Below are 15,633 nucleotides of genomic sequence, written 5' to 3'. Positions count from 1 at the left end.
CCATGTTATATTACAGCCTCCGTATTAACGGCCTCTACATTACAGTCTCCATGTTAAATTACCAGCCTCCACATTATATTACAGACTCCATATTACCGTCCTCTACATTACATCACATCCTAAACATTACATTACAGCCTCCATACTAACAGCCTCTACATTATATTACAGCCTCCATATTACCAGCCTTTCATTACATTACAGCCCTCAAATTATATTACCAGCCTCCATATTATATTATCAACCTCAACAACATATTACAGCCTCTACATTAGATTATAGCCTCCACATTATTTTACAGCCTAAATATTACCAGCCTCCATGTTATATTACAGCCTCCGTATTAACGGCCTCTACATTACAGTCTCCATGTTAAATTACCGGCCTCCACATTATATTAAAGACTCCATATTACCGGCCTCTACATTTCATCACGGCCTAAACATTACATCACAGCCTCCACATTATATGAAAGCCTCCATACTACCAGCCTCCACATTACATTACAGCCTCCATACTACCAGCCTCCACATTACATCACAGCCTTAATATTACCAGCCTCTGCATTACATTACAGACTCCAAATTATATTACAGCCTCCACATTACATTGCAGCCTCCACATTATATTGCAGACTCCATATTACCATCCTCTACATTACATCACAGCCTAAACATTATGTTACAGCCTCCATATATTCAGCCTCCAGATTACATCACACATTATATTACAGCTTCCATATTACTGCCCTCTACATTACAGTCTTTATAGTATATTACATTACTGGCCTCCACATTATATTACAGCATCTGTATTACCGGCCTCTACATCACATCTACATCACATCACAGCTTAAACATTCTGTTACAGCCTCCATATTTTCAGCCTCCACATTACATTATAGCCTTCATATTATTTTATAGCCTCCATATTATATTACAGCTTCCACATTATATTACAGCCTCCATATTACTAGGCTCCACATTATATTACAGCCTCCATATTACCAGGCTCCACATTATATTAAGCCTCCATATTTCCAGGCTCCACATTTTATTACAGCCTCCATACTACCAGGCTCCACATTATATTACAGCTTCCACATTATATTACAGCCTCCATATTACTAGGCTCCACATTACATTACAGCCTCCATATTACCAGGCTTCACATTATATCACAGCCTTCATATTACCAGGCTCAACATTATATTACAGCCTCCATATTACCAGGCTCCACATTATATTACAGCCTCCACATTAAATTACAACCTCCATATTACCAGTCTCCACATGATATTACAGCCTCCATATTATATTACAGCCTTCACATTATATTACAGCCTCCATATTATATTATAGCTGTAATGGATCTCCTAGCACCCCGACCGGGTAGCTCCGTTGATAAATGCTCCCAGTGCCTCCCGAGGACTCCAAGCACTCCGCTCGACACAGATACCACCACAGGAACCAGGAACAGCTCTTACAAGAGCTAGGAGTAATAGCCAGGGGAGTATACAAGTATAGCAATCCCCACAGACATGAGACGAGGCTCTATGTTGAGTGTAAAACAGGAACACTTTATTGAGGGCTACCCGCCCGTATTTATGCAGGTCCCCATCTGGTGTACACGCCTCTAGGGGACCAGAAGGAAGACTGTGACACAGGACAGATACGTAGCACTCAGGATACACAGACACAACACATCCCCACAATGCATCATGGTTTCCTCCTCTCTGCCCTGGAGACACCCGAGGAGAAATTCAATTATCTCTCAGGACAAAGGGAAGCGTCAATTTTGACGTAAATTTGTTTTCCCTTAGTCCTAACAGCAGCACAAGTGGGGTATTTGCCCCTGTGAAGCTGGTCAGGACAGGCGGAATTTTTAATGAACACAAAAAATTTCTGCCTAAGTATCCTAATTAGTAATTAATTAATTAAGCCCCTACCCCATATAACCCGGCCCCTAACTGGACGGGGTTGCTTTATAACAAGTAAATGATAATAATCACACAAGGGGAGGGATATTTGTGTGCTGCTGTTAGGACTAAGGGAAAACAAATTTACGTCAAAATTGACGCATCCCTTTCGTCCTAACCAGCAGCACAAGTGGGGAAGTAGCAAGAAACCTCACCCAAATTGGGAGGACTCCCTACTCCCCTCTCAGGAGAGGGCGGCACTTAAAACGGATTGTCCAAAGGCCATTCCCTCCGCCTGCCTAGCCTCTAGACGATAATGCGAGATGAAGGTGTTCAGAGAACTCCAAGAAGCGGCTGCACAAATCTGATCTAAGGGGATCAGCTTCTTCTCTGCATAAGAGGTGGATACAGCCCTGGTAGAATGGGCGGAGACAAAAGAAGGAGGCGTCAAATCTTGGGACAGAAAGGCCAGACGGATTGCTTCTTTAATCCACCTGCTCAGAGTGGGTTTGGAGGCCTTCAGACCCCTGTTCTTCCCTGAATAGGTCAGAAGGAGGTTTTCCGACCTTCTGAATTCGCTTGTTCTGTCCAAATATATCCTAAGACCTCTTGAGATGTCTAATGTACGGAGCTTTTACTCCTCGGGAGAAGTCGCAGCCGGTGAAAAAGTGGGCAGACATATCGTCTGATTGATATTAGAAAAAGTAGGAACCTTTGGTAAAAAGGTTGGCAAAAACCTTAACAGGACCTTGTCCTGAAGGAATTTTAAATAGGGCTCAGAAGCCCCCAGAGCCTGAAGTTCCCCAACTCTCTTAGCTGATGTGATAGCCAGTAAGAAGGTGATCTTTAGGGATAGGAACCTCAAGTCTACCTCATTCAAAGGCTCAAAGGGGGAAACACATAACCCTTTTAGAACCACTGTTAAGTCCCACTGTGGGACTGGTCTCAGGATTCTGGGTTTAAGCCTCTCGGCTCCCTTCAGGAACCTTTTGATTAGGGGGTCCTGAGAAATCGGTCTGCCAAGGCATGCTGATAAGGCAGAGACGTGAGCTCTGAGTGTAGATGGGCTTAGACCCTTGTCTAGACCATCCTGGAGGAATTGTAGAATAGCGGAGAGAGGAGGGTCTGAGGCAACTACCTCTCTGTCATTACACTATTGCAGGAATATTCTGTAGATTCTAGAATACTTCTTGCTTGTAGATTCCGCTCTGGAGTGAGAAATTGTTCTCAGGACCTCCACAGATAACCCTCTAGCTTCTAGAAGGGACCTGTCAATCTCCAGGCTGTCAGATTGAGCCTCCTCAGATCTAGACAGGGACCTGTGTCCTGAGACACAAGGTCCTGTATTAGAGGAAGTCTCCAATAATTGCCCTGACTCATCTGCATGAGCTGGGTGAACCAAGACCTCTTTGGCCAGAATGGCATGATGGCGATCACCGAGGTCTGCTTGATCTTCATCAATACCCTCGGTATCATGGAAATTGGAGGGAAGATGTATGCCAGCCTGAACCTCCAGGTTATGGACAGAGCGTCTATTGCTACCGGGTTGTCCTCCCTGTAAAGGGAACAGAACTTGCTCACCTTGGCGTTCAATCGGGTAGCCATCAGGTCGATTTCCGGGGTGCCCCACCGCTGGACAATCGTGGAGAAGATACTCTTGTTCAGGGACCACTCCCCTGGAACTGGTAGACCCCGACTCCCTGGTAGATCCCCTTTGATATGGACTGCCATTAGGTGGGACAGGTTGACCTCTGCCCAAGAGAGAATAGAACCCACCTCCCTCAGGAGGGTTTGGGATTTCGTCCCTCCCTGTCTGTTCAGGTAAGCGACCACAGTTGTGTTGTCTGTCCGGACTCTCACCGCCTGACTGCGGATGAGAGGAGCAAACTGAAGGAGGGCTAGTTTGACCGCTCTCAGCTCTCTCCAATTGGATGAGAGGATTTTCTCCTGGGGATTCCAAGTACCTCGTACTGGGTTGTCCTCCAGATGGGCCCCCCAGCCCCGCAGTGAAGCGTCCGTGGTCAGCGTGACCCAACGAGGTTGGATCAGAGACCTCCCATCTTTTAGGTTCTTCCACCACTTGAGCGAAGAACGGACTTCTACCGACAGGGAGTGCATTCTGTCTAGGTCTTTGGGCTTGCGACTCCAAGCTGCTAAGACCTCCCCCTGAAGGGGGCGTAAGTGCCATAAGGCCCAAGGAACTGCCTCTGCAGATGCTGACATGTGGCCTAACATCCTCATAAGAACCCTTATGGAGACTCGTTTGGGCGGTATAAGAGACTGTGCGGCTTTTATTACTCTGTCCCTCCTCTGTGGGGATAGGTACAGGGTCATCAGTTGTGAATCGATCACAAACCCCAAGAACGTTCTCGTGGTTGAGGGGACTAAGTGCGACTTAGAAAGCAAGGTGACTTCAAGGAAAACTTCCTGAGCGCAGGAGTAACCAACAGCAGAAGTCAGTTGAGCTCAGAAAACTGAGAGCAACATTGACCTGCCTCACACAGGGGCCTTAAATAGAGCAAGGGGGAGGAGATTGTAATCACTCCCCCACCCTGGGGGTGGATTCCCGGTTAAAAGGTACAATTTTAATAAATATAACATAACCTTCCTAATTCCCCCGTTAGGTGCCCCAGCAAAACTGAGGCACGAACTTAAGGTGTATTTTGAACAGGGGAAGCGCTGAACACAGCGCTGGAGGTCGGAGCCGCTGACCGGAAGTGACGACAATGACGCACTTCCGGTACTCGCGAGACGCCGGAGGAACGAAGCGACCGCTTCAGCGGCACACGAGGTGAAAGGCAGGAAGCCAAACCGCCGCCATCTCCCCCTGCATCTGATATGACTGTAACACAGATGGACTCCGAAGTGATCCACCGGAGGCACGCTCCCACAGAGGTAGGAGAGGGCAGGTTCAGGATACCTAGAAAAAACGAAAAGGCAAAATTAAAGATTATAATAACCATATAATAACTCTATGGCTAACAATGGGAGACTCCAGTAAGGAGTCTAGCCTTTCCTGGAGTCCACAGGACAATAAAAAAGCAACCCCGTCCAGTTAGGGGCCGGGTTATATGGGGTAGGGGCTTAATTAATTAATTACTAATTAGGATACTTAGGCAGAAATTTTTTGTGTTCATTAAAAATTCCGCCTGTCCTGACCAGCTTCACAGGGGCAAATACCCCACTTGTGCTGGTGGTTAGGATGAAAGGGAAATCACCAATACACATGTGGGAACAACAGGACAGAAGTCACCACCCAAACACACAATGTCACACCCTCACAGCAAACACAGACAGTTAACCTATTCCCAGATAGCTCAAGTCTTAGGGCATATCATTAGGTGAATGGCACTCAGACAACATGAATACAATAAAATGAGCTAACTGGGTACCCTCACATAACATACAATACAATTCCACAGACAGATGGTTCTGTCACACACCTCAAAACCCCACATATCCCCATATGGCTTGGATCTGAGCGCTCAGATGCCACAAACACAGTCAAATCGCCATGGGGTTTAAGTTTTGCATGGGCTGATCAGAGGGCCCATAATCCTGGGGCAAGAGGCTGGCAACCAGGCCCCTCCAAAACCCAGTGGCGAGGTTATTTTCGCCACAATAGCCTTCATATTACATTATAGCATCCATATTATATTACAGCCTCCACATTACTAGTGATGAGCGGCAGGGGTCATATTCGGATTCGCGATATTTCGCTAATATTTTGTAGAATATTCGTCGACAATTCGAAAATTCACGATTTTTTTTCTTGAAAAATCGGAAAGGTAATGATTGTGTAATATGCGAATTTTCGGAATTCGAATTTTCGAATTTTCAAATTTTTTATTGAGAATTTTTCAACTTACAACTATTAGACAAAGAAGATTATAGCACTATATTAGCTAAATTGCTCTATATTCGATTTTTTCGAATATTCGTAATATTCTAAAACAAGAATATATAGCAATATATATCGAATATAAAAAAAAAACAAATATAGAGCAAAATTCGCAAACACTACTACTCGTAAAGTCAAGTATATTGCAGCCTTCTTATTGGCCCACAAGCTAGAAGCAGTGAGGGATCATGTGTACTGATAAAAAAAAAAAAAAAAACGGAAAATAATCAGAAAATAAATTAGAATATTCGAAATTACGAATATATATAACTATATTCGAAATATTCGTGAATTTTCGAAGTGCCTATATTCGCGATAAAAATTCGAAATTCAACACTACACATTACATTACAGCCTCCATATTACCAGTCTCCACATGATATTACAGCCTCCACATGATATTACAGCCTACAGATTTCAGCCTTCACACTATAGTACAGCCTCCATATTACCAGGCGGTCCTCATTAAGGTCTTACTGTGGGGGCTGTTGTGTGTGGGGGGGATGGGGGGGATAGAAGCATCACCAGCATCATATGCATCAACTTCCGTCTATAATGAGCAGCTTTCTTCAGCCGCCCTCTGAAGAAACCGCCTAGCTCCAGCAGCAGGACATCCAGCAGAACCTGAACCAGCAGGCGGTGACATACTTGGACTGCACCCTGTAACCCATGATCCAAGATCTCCTGGACTTCTGGGCATGCAAACTTGATGTGTGGCCCCAACTGGGCGAGTTTTCCATGGACATGCTTTCCTGCCCGGCCAGAGCGGGTGCTCGGTGCGGCTGGGGGCACAGATACCCCTGAGAGAACTCGCCTTTCCTTCCAAAATGTTTAGTGACAAATAGAGTTGAGCGGACACCTGGATGTTCGGGTTCGGCCAAACTTCACAAAAAAGTTCGAGTTCGGGACCCGAACTTGACCCCGAACCCAAACCCCATTGAAGTCAATGGGGACAATGAATGCCACCAGCAGCGCGTCTACCAGCGTGCGCTTGTACTCGCGCATCTTACTATCACGCTCCAGTGAGGGAATTAAGGACGGTACGTTGTCCGTGTAACGGGGATCCAGCAGCGTGGCCACCCAGGAATCAGCACAAGTTAGAATCTGGGCAACTCGGCGGTCGTTGCGTTGCATGTAATCGCTCATGTGTGCAAGGCTGCCCAGAGGCAACGAAAAGCTGTCCTCTGTGGGAGGTGTATCGTCTGTATCCTCTGTATCCCCCCAGCCACGCACCAGTGATGGCCATGAGCTGGTCTGGGTGCCACCCTGCTGTGAACATGGTTCCTCCTCCTCCGCTGCCTCGGCAAAGGGCTTGTGCTTTTTGTTCAATGAGGGGAGTTGCAAGTTCGGTCAAAAATGGAAGTTTAAGCACGAGTGTTCGGGGTGTGGGGGGAGCCACGGGGCCAGCCGGTGTTTCCGGGGGCATAGGCCAAGGGGTGGAGAGACGGTTGGAAAAGGGGCGGACTCCGGTCAGGGTGGACGTGATGGGGCCGTATTTAAGTAGGTACCCGGATAGGGTGGGGGCGGAGCTGTTGAGGAGGGGTTTGTGATTCCGTCTTGTCGTGAGGATGTTGGGGGTGGAAGAGGTAAGAATTTGAGGTCGGCTTTGATGCACCCGGAAGTGGTCTCTCAGAAGCTAGCTAAGGAGGTGAGTTTAGGGAGAATGTACGGGACGTTTGTGGAGTTACCTTTGTGGAACTTGGTGGTTTCTCCGTTGGGGTGGTTCCAAAGAAGGAGCCGAATGCTTTTCGGCTGATTCACCATTTATCTTTCCCAAAGGAGTCATCGGTAAATGATGGGATTGATCCAGAATTGTGTTCGGTTGTTTACACCTCTTTTGATCTTTTGATACGGCGGTTAGTTGGGTTAGGAAGTTGGGGCCGGGTGCGATGTTGGCAAAGGCGGACATTGAGGCCGCGTTTCGTCTGTTGCCGATTCATCCAGATAGTTTGCGCTTGTTGGGATGTTTTAGGGAGGGGGGTATTATGTGGACGGGTGTTTGCCGATGGGGTGTTCGATCTCTTGCACTTATTTTGAGAAGTTTAGCTCCTTCTTAGAATGGGTGGTGAAGGAGGTGGCGGGGTGTCAGTTACTCATTCATTATTTGGATGACTTCCTTTGTTTGGGGCCGGCTGGTTCCGGGGTGTGTGGGTTGCTGTTGGCTTCGTTGCAGTCGGTGTTTAGAGGGTTCGGGGTGCCGTTGTCGGCTGAGAAGGCGGTCGGCCCCACTACTGAGTTATGTTTTTTGGGCATAGTGCTGGATACGGTTCGGATGGAATGTAGGTGTAGTGTCCCACTAGGTAAAGGTGGGCACTGCACAAAAGGGGTTAATGTGTCTTAATTGCATTTAATGTCATGTGTATGCATTTTCCCTGTGTTAACTGGGTGTCAGGCCTGTCAGGGTGCAGTTTAGCCTCCCAGACGTTAGAGGGAGCCAGAGAGCCCTAGATATATATAGGTAGGCCCAGACAGGGGAAGTTAGTTCATTCCAGGGGACTAGAGGAGTTACTTCGTCTTCCTGAAGCTCCTGAGGCTAGGATTAGCTCAGTTGAGTCACCCCAGTAGCAGGACAGAACCTCCTGGGAGAAACCCAAAGTCATTCTCAAGCCAAGTAAGGATATTTCCAGCCAAGATAAGTACATTAATAGGCAGAGGAACTATAAAGAAAAGCAAGGATTTATACGGGAGGAAGATATATTTACCAAGGATATAAGCCACCATTTAGGCATCCGGGCCTTGGGATTGAAACCAGACAGGAGTTCTAGAAAAGGACAGTGTACGCTATTTCTGAGGAAAGGTACAACCTGATTCTGAGTGTGTTGTGGATTTACCCTCTGAGTATCTTGCATGATCAATACCTGCCATCTTGTGGAATAAGCCTGCTTGTGAAGCTTGTGATCTAAAGGACTGTATAACTATCTTGCTGTACAAAGTTGGACTGGTTCACTATACCACCTGTGTACCTCACTTATTCCAACTATAAATCGGTGTGCCACCGTTACAGGCACTGGCGTCACGAATCCAAAAGGGACCTTGCCCCAGGTACACAAAATACCTGTAACATCCAGGGCACCTCATCCACCATCAGGCCTGGTCCCTACATACCGAGTGTGCCCCAGAGGAACTGTGTCTACCTCTCTTTCACTGCCGCATGCCTGCCCAGGGTTCTCCAATACAGTGAGTAACCCTCGATTGCCCATAACCGTGACCTCACTTCGCTATACCCTGCAGGTCTGGCGTGCTGCATGGTTACCTGAGGACAAATTGATTGATGTGCGGTCTGCGGTGCGGTCGGCGAGGATGGGGGGGGGGGGCGAAGATTCGTTTGAGGGAGTTGCAATCCTTATTAGGGAAGTTGAATTTTGCTTGTAGGATTATTCCGATGGGCAGAATATTTTGTAGGAGGTTGGCGGCGGTGACAGCAGGTGTGGTGTCGGGCCACCATTTTATTCGGCTTGGAAAAGAATTGAGGAGGGATCTGGAGGTTTGGGACGTTTTTTTGGGGCAATTTAATGGCAGGGCGTTGGTCATGGGGGAGGAGGTGCAGTGCTCGTCTGATGAGGAGGTTGAGCGAAGTGCGCGCATGCGCACTTCGCTCAATGAGGCTGATTGTAAATGTCCGCACGGGCGCATCAGGCACAGGCCTGTGCGCACGCGCGGGATCTTTGAAAAGGAGGAGGGGGCACTGAGCGAGAGCCGGAGGCGTATTTCATTACATTCAGGCGGCGCTGAAAGCATCAGGGGAGGAGCTGGGCACCAACGGCGGCGGCGGCGGGCGGCAGCTTGAGACCAACAGAAACGCCCTGGGCACCTTATCAAGAAGATTGACAGGTTAGATAAAAGCTCTTTTTATCAAAAGGAGACGGCGAATTTATCTTCTAACAACACCTTTGTAATCACAGGGGCGCCATGGAGATAACAATACTTTTAAAAGGGGGGGTTAGAAAGTGGTGACAGAGTCCCTTTAAGTGGAGATTCGCTGTGGAATATCAGATCTCCGCTACATTGGTTGGCAGCGCTGGGATCCAGACGCACAGAGGAACAAGGGTTAATGGAGATTGATTACTCCACTTTAAAACGATCCACACTTAAAGATCTTCTGGAAGCAAGAGGTATTTCAGCCAGCAACAAAACAAAGGCAACACTTATCTCTGAAATAATGGCAGAAATCCGAACAGAGGATGATTCGGTCACAGAGGGACGAGACGGACGGAACAGAGCAAGCAGAGTTCCAAAGGCAGCTCCAATTCAGACTGTCATTTTATGGGGAGAACCCACCAGTGGAAATTATCTCCAAGACAATGACAGAGGTTCAAGAATTTATAACGCGGCAAAGGAGACCACAAACACCAAGCCCAGCAGTGTCTATGGTGCAAGAGGTTAAGCCAAAAATCCCATACCAGGCATTTAAAATGTATGTAGAAGCGGAGGAAGATATAGATGCATTCCTCTAAGACTTTGAAAGACTATGCACGTTACATAAAATACATATGGAAGATTGGGTACCCATCCTAGCAGGACGGTTAACTGGGAGGGCAGCTGAAGCCTACCGTACGATACCAGATACCGAAATGAGGAATTACAGCCGTGTCAAAGAGGTTATCCTGGCCCGATATGCTATGACACCAGAGGCATACCGGAGACAGTTCAGGGAATTGAAAAAAGCAGAAAAAGACTGGCATGCAGAATGGGCTTGCCGTTTACAAAGGGCAGCCCTCGGATGGGTACAGGCGAACCAGGCACGGTCCATGGAGGACCTATTACAAATGCTGCTACTAGAACAGTTCTATGATGGGATACCCGCAGACCTGCAGGAATGGGTGAAAGACCGTAACCCCGCGTCTATCACAGAAGCAGCTAAAAAGGCCGATGACTATATGGATGCCCGCAGGCAGCACAAGCTTGTGGGTGTTAAACCAGCTGTGCGACCTCTAGGGGGAAACCAATTTTCAGCTAGCACCAACACACCACTGAGACCGCTACCCCCACCAGCTCCTACAGCGGCTCAACCGAGGTTTCGCCCACCCTCCTCTGTGCAATGCCACCAGTGCTAGAGGTGGGGACACTACAAGCGGGAATGCCCGCAGCTTAGAGACCGATCCACCTGGATCCGACCAGGACCACCACCACCACCGAGAGCAGCAGCACACCACTATCAGGAGGAGACACCCACCGCTTATGGCTCTGCAGTTCCAGTCACCACTATAGAACAGTGGGAAGTACTCCACGAAGCCAACCCAACCCACTACAAGCACAGGCGGATAATCGGCAGCACCACAGGCAAACAGTATACCTGGAGGGGAAACCTATGCAGGGACTCAGAGATTCGGGAGCAACTTGGTCCAAAGCCACTTGGTCACGGACAAAGCTAAAACCAATAAGACTGTGGCTGTCAGGGTTGCTGGGGGAGACGTATATCGTCTGAATACAGCAAGGGTTCATTTGCATTGGGGTGCGGGGTCAGGGACTGTGGAGGTGGGGTTGATGCCCCAATTACCCGCAGAGGTGATACTGGGAAATGACCTGGGAAAGGTCACATCTGCGTTTGAGCCGCAAACCACAACCACTGAGGAAGCACATCCAGTGGTCACCAGGCAACAGGCCCGCACCCAGGACTACAACACACTGCCGGAGGTCCAGGTAAGACAACCTTCCCCTTCCCTAGACTGTGTCCCTTGGGCCCCTCCTGACGAATTTGCGGCAGAGGTGATCACTGACCCTACTCTACAGGTATATAGAGACAAAGTCACCTCTGACCAACCGGGGGCGGAGGGGGAAAGATTTGTATGGGATAGGCAGCTATTATACAGGGAGTCAGACAAGCAGGTAGCTGGGTCAGACCCGATCATTATGAGACAGCTAGTTGTACCACAGAGGTACCGAGCCGAACTGCTCCGGATAGCGCACAATATTCCGTTATCCGGACATTTGGGGGTCAGTCGTACTAGATATCGGCTGACCCAAAGTTTCTTTTGGCCAGGAATTAGCCAGGAAGTATGCAAATATTGCAGCACCTGCGATACGTGCCAGAGGGTAGGGAAGAGGGGGGACCGGCGGAAAGCAAAGTTACACCTGCTACCTATAATCGAGGAACCGTTCCATAGAATAGCCGTAGATATAGTAGGTCCCCTCCGGAAACCTAGCCCCTCTTGCAAGAGGTATATTTTGACGGTGGTGGATTACGCCACCCGCTACCCAGAGGCCGTAGCCTTGACAAACATCCACACAGAAACCGTGGCAGAGGCCCTGATGCCGATTTTCTCCCGGATGGGGTTACCCAGGGAGATCATCTCGGATCAGGGTACTCAATTCACTGCAGAGGTCACCCAGCACCTCTGGAAATTTTGCAAAATCAGACCTATAATCAGTGCCCCCTACCATCCTCAGACCAATGGGCTCTGCGAGCGATTCAATGGCACCTTAAAACAAATGCTCCGAACCTTTGCTGAGACCCACCGAGACTGGGAACGATTCCTGCCTCACCTCCTCTTTGGTTACCGGGAGGTGCTGCAGGAATCCACAGGATTCTCCCCATTCAAATTGTTGTTTGGGAGGAGAGTAAGGGGACCGCTGGACTTAATTAGGGAGCATTGGGAGGGAGACAGGAGCGCAGACGGCACCCCCATTGTACCATATGTGTTGGCGCTCCGAGATCGCTTGGAAGCTCTAACCAAGACGGTACCAGCGCACATGGTACGATCGGGGCGCCAGGGACCGTAGCTTCCAGATTGGGCAGAAAGTTTTAATTTTGAAACCTGTCCGACATGATAAGTTACAGGCCGCCTAGCAAGGCCCTTATAAAGTGGTGGAACAGAGATGTGACACCACTTATATAATTGGCCCCTGCGCAGGGACCGGAGGGCGACGCATGCTCCATGTGAACATGATGAAGCCCTAGCAGGAATGCTCAGAGGAGGTGACCGCTATTTGTGCACCCAGCTCTTAACAGTTTGACAGTCTTCCCCTGTCGGATCTACTGGGGGACGGTTAGCTGTCTGGGGATTTAGGAGAAGTTGTACTGGGGGACCGGTTGAGCCCACAGGAACGTACCGAGGTACAACAGCTGCTAAGAGAGAAGCAGGAGACTTTTTCCAATGTGCCTGGTTACACTCCTCTGGCCACTCACAGAGTAGAAACCCCTGGGCAACTACCCATGCGCCAGACCCCGTACCGCATCCCTGAAGCGGTGAGAGAGAATATGCGTAAGGAGATCGACGAGATGCTCCAGCTGGGGGTGATTGAGCCCTCAGACAGCCCCTGGGCATCTCCGGTAGTCCTCGTACCGAAGCGAGACGGTACGACCCGCTTCTGCGTAGACTACCGGAGGTTGAATGAAAAGACTGTATCAGACGCTTATCCGATGCCCAGGATAGATGAACTGCTAGACCAGATGGCCAGAGGCCAATACCTCACTACTATTGATCTGTGTAAGGGGTACTGGCAGATACCCCTGGCTCCGGACGCCATCCCTAAGTCAGCCTTTGTCACCCCATTCGGCCTATACCACTTTAAGGTTATGCCATTTGGGATGAAAAATGCTCCGCTTCGTTCCAGCGGATGGTGGACCGACTTCTAGATGGGTTCCAGGACTACACCTGTGCCTACCTCGACGATATTGCAATTTTTAGCAATACCTGGCAGGAGCACTTGACCCATATAGGAGCGGTTCTAGACAGGATTAGGGAGGCCGGTTTGACGTTGAAACCGGCCAAATGCAGTATAGGAATGGCCGAGGTACAGTACCTGGGCCATCGAGTGGGTTGTGGGAAACAGAAGCCAGAACCAGCCAAAGTAGAGGCTGTAGCCCAATGGCCTACCCCTAGGACTAAGACTCAGGTGTTGGCATTTCTAGGGACAGAAGGATATTACAGAAAGTTTGGCCCCAATTATAGCGCCCTGGCCAAACCCCTTACTGACCTGACCCGTAATAATCTTCCCCGCCAAGTAACCTGGACCCCGGAGTGTGAGCAGGCCTTCCAACATCTGAAAAATGCACTTATTAACGCCCCTGTCTTGGCAGCTCCCAATCCAACTAAACGTTTTCTTGTTCACACAGACACTTCTATGTTTGGATTGGGGGCAGTGCTGAGCCAAGTTGGGGCTTATGGCGGAGAACCTCCCGTGGCTTACATCAGTCGCAAACTATTACCCAGAGAAGTAAGCTACGCCGCCATCGAGAAGGAATGCCTGGCTGTGGTGTGGGCCCTAAAGAAGTTACAGCTGTATTTATATGGACAGGCCTTTTCCCTGCTCACGGATCACAACCCGTTAGTATGGCTGAACCGGGTGGCTGGGGACAATGCCAGGCTGCTGCGCTGGAGTTTGGCGCTGCAGCCTTTTGACTTTAATATTCAGTACCGCCCGGGCAAACAAAATGGAAACGCTGACGGGTTGTCGAGACAAACTGATTTGGAGAAATTATCCGTGAGCACCCCGGACATCCCCAAGCCGATCCGTGCTGGATCAGACTGTGTATGCCGGCTTGTGGGCAAGGGGGAGCAGTGTAGCGGATTGTATTTAGCCTGGCCTGTTTAATTCATGTAAAACGGCATTCGGTTAATTGTATTGCTATGTATTGTAAACTGCAATGTTTACTATGTTAAATGCATTGCTTTTCTGTCCCTCCGCCATCTCCCATCAGCCCTTGCTATTGTCTGGTCCTACCCTTCCTTGTACCATAATCTTCTATGTGCCCTATTGTATGTAAATGGGGCTGTTGGGGGGTTTAAAGTAGGTGTGCTGTGTCAAAATAAAGTGAGTTCTGCTCCTGATGCTGTGTGTCGTCCAGTCATTGGGATTGCTGTTGAGATATTATTGGATTACTTTGCCTGCTGGAATTACTACTCTATGGATTTATAAGACTTGTTCCTGAGCCTCACTGGGATCTTAAGTGGAGATTCGCTGTGGAATATCCGCTCTCCGCTACAGGCTGATAAGTGAGTGAGGTTCAGTTCTGCCCAATCCAATATCACCCCTATCTCTCTCAGGAGACTTTGTGACCTCGTGCCTCCCTGCTTGTTGATATACAGCACAGCGGTCATGCTGTCTGATTGTACCTTCACTGCCTTCCCTCGAATGAAGGGAGCAAAATGAAAAAGAGCTAGTCTGATTGCTCTGATCTCCAGGAGATTTGATGACAATAACCTCTCCTGAGGTGTCCAAGTTCCCTGGACTGTCATGTCCTGAAGATGCGCACCCCAGCCTACTAGGGATGCGTCTGAAGTAAGTATGATCCAAGAGGGCTGGATCAGGGACTTGCCGTCCTTGAGGTGGGACCACCACCTTAGAGAGGATCAGACTTTGTAAGGCAGGGAGAGCACGGAATTGAGTCCCACTGGACTGTGATTCCACTTGGCTAGTACTTCTGACTGGAGCGGACGTAGATGCCATAATGCCCAAGGTACCGCCTGAGCGGTTGAAGACATTAGTCCCAACATTTTCATCCATGTTCGAATTGTTACCTGTTTTGGTACAGAAAGAGAACGGGCTGTCTGTTGCACGGATTGCCTTCTTTCGGGAGTGAGATGAATCGTCATCCTGACTGAAACCACCATGAACCCGAGGAACCTTACCGAGGTGGCTGGTTGAAGTTGGGATTTGTCCCAATTGATTATCCATCCCAACAGATGCAGGAATGTGACAGCCTGTTGGATGTGTTGGGACAGGATCGCTTGGGAAGGAGCTCTGAGGAGCCAGTCGTCCAGGTATGATACTATACTCAGGCCCTGAAGCCTTAGCGCGGCCACCACAGAGACCACCACTTTGGTGAAAGTGTGTGGGGCTGAAGAAATCCCAAACGGGAGGGCCAGAAACT

Source organism: Bufo bufo (assembly GCF_905171765.1).
Source record: "Bufo bufo chromosome 2 unlocalized genomic scaffold, aBufBuf1.1 SUPER_2_unloc_1, whole genome shotgun sequence".
In the NCBI taxonomy this organism is placed as follows: Eukaryota; Metazoa; Chordata; class Amphibia; order Anura; family Bufonidae; genus Bufo; species Bufo bufo.
The sequence above is the reverse complement of the archived record's forward strand: the minus strand, read 5'-3'. Positions refer to the sequence as shown.